This window comes from Oncorhynchus mykiss, chromosome 16 (assembly GCF_013265735.2).
Source record: "Oncorhynchus mykiss isolate Arlee chromosome 16, USDA_OmykA_1.1, whole genome shotgun sequence".
Lineage (NCBI taxonomy): Eukaryota > Metazoa > Chordata > Actinopteri > Salmoniformes > Salmonidae > Oncorhynchus > Oncorhynchus mykiss.
In genome coordinates this window covers 7277044-7279558 of record NC_048580.1, presented here as the reverse complement: position 1 = coordinate 7279558, position 2515 = coordinate 7277044, and positions in this window count along the sequence as shown.

Genomic DNA, 2515 nt, shown 5'->3' with positions numbered 1-2515 from the left:
GTAAATCCAGGAAACTCAAATTAGTATGATATGTTATGTTTGGTATGGTTACATAAGACAGGAGGTTAAAATGAAAGTAGGTTGTTTAGTCGGGGTGAATGGGTGGGCGTATAACGTGAACGTCCAGCATGCCAACGGTAGTGTTTTCAAAAATCATCACGGACAACTTTAGCATTTAAGCTAATTAGCAACTTTGCAATAAGTTACTACTTTTCAACTACTTTGCTAATACTTAACACTTCCCTTAACCGTAACCTTAACCCTAAGCTAACGTTAGCCACCTAGGGAACATTAGTGGCATAATATTGGAATATCGTACCTTATCATACGTTTAGCAAATTCGGCACATATTGTACGAATTGCAGTTAGTAATATATCATATGCGTTGTAATTTGTAACATATCATGGGAGATGGACATCCACAAATGAATACACCCCATACGAAACGGAACATACAGAACATTCAGAAAGTATTCAGACCCCTTGACTTGTTCCACATGATGTTATGTTACAGCTGTATTCTAAAATGGATTCAATTGTTTTTTTTCCCTTATCAATCTACACACAATAATGACATCACAATACCCCGTAATGACATCACAATACCCCATAATGACAAAGCAAAGCAAAAATACATAAATATCACATTTACATAAGTATTCAGACCCTTTACTCAGTACTTTGTTGAATAACCTTTTGTAGCAATTACAGACTCGAGTCTCCTTGGGTATGAAGCTACAAGCTTGGCACAACTGTATTTGGGGAGTTTCTCTCATTCTTCTCTGCAGACCCTCTCAAGCTCTGTCAGGTTAGATGGGGAGCGTCACTGCACAGCTATTTTCATCTCTCTCCAGAGATGTTTGATCGGGTTCAAGTCTGGGCTCTGGCTGGGCCCCTCAAGGACATTCAGAGACTTGTCCTGAAGCCACTCCTACATTGTCTTGGCTGTATGCTTAATGTCGTTGTCTTGTTAGAAGGTGAACCTTCACCCCAGTCTGAGGTCCTGAGTGCTCTGGAGAAGGTTTTTAATCAAGGATACCTCTGTACTTTTCTCCATTCATCTTTCCATCCATCCTGACTAGTCTCCCAGTCCCTGCCGCTGAAAAACATCCCCACAGCATGATGCTGCAACAACCATGCGTCATCGTAGGGATGGCACCAGGTTTCTTCCAGACGTGATGCTTGGGATTCAAGCCAAAGAATTCAATCTTGGTTTCATCCGACCAGATAATTTTTTTTCTCATGGTCTGAGAGTCCTTTAGGTGCATTTTGGCAAACTCCAAGAGGGCTGTCATGTGCCTTTTACTGAGGAGTGGCTTCCGTCTGGCCACTTTACCATAAAGGCCTGATTGGTGGAGTTCTGCAGAGATGGTTGTCCTTCTGTAAGGTTCTCCCATCTCCACAGAGGAACTCCAGAGCTCTTTCAGAGTGACAATCGGGTTCTTCGTTACCTCCCTGACAAAGGCCCTCTCCCCTGATTGCTCAGTTTGACTTCTTCCATTTAAGAATGATGGAGGCCACTGTGTTCTTGGGGATTTTCAATGCTGCAGACATTTTTTGTACCCTCCCCCAGATCTGTGACACAATCCTGTCTCAGTGCTCTACGGACAATTCCATTGACCTCATGGCTCGGTTTTTGCTCTGTCAACTGTGGAACCTTATATAGACAGGTGTGTGGCTTTCGAAATCATGTCCAATCAATTTAATTTACCACAGGTTGACTCCAATCAAGATGTAGAACCATCTCAAGAATGATCAACGGAAACAAGATGCACATGAGCTAAATGTAAAGTCTCACAGCAAAGCATTTGAATACTTATGTAAATTAGGTATCTGTTCTTTTTATTTTTAATACATTTGCAAACATTTTTTTAAAATCTGTCTTTGCTTTGTAATTATGGGGTATTGTGTGTAGATTGATGAGGGGAAAAAACATGTAATCCATTTTAGAATAAGGCTGTAACGTAACAAAATGTGGAAAAAGTCAAGAGGTATGAATACTTTCCAAATGCTCTGTATGGGCTAAGAAACCTAGCTAAAGAACATTAGTATACTGCATCAAACTAATTGGACTGTCCCGGATTTACATTTACTATGTTACGTCTACCCCTGAGTCCAGGTTGCTCAGAGCAGTATTAATCCTACCTGTACTTCTTTACTTCAAAGCCACAGCAGACATCTTAGATAGACCTCGTCTACTGCTGCTCTCACCCCCAAATGTGAGACTGTTCTCCACAGACAGGCTAGGAGATATGTCACAGACTGTTCTCCACAGAGCGGCTAGGAGATATGTCACAAATCTTTCTCCACAGAGAGGCTAGGAGATGTGTCACAGACTGTTCTCCACAGAGAGGCTAGGAGATATATGTCACAGACTGTTCTCCACAGAGAGGCTAGGAGTTATCTGTCACAGACTGTTCTCCACATAGAGGCTCGGAGATATGTCACAGAATGTTCTCCACAGAGAGGCTAGGAGATATCTGTCACAGACAGTTCTCCACAGAGAAGCTTTAAG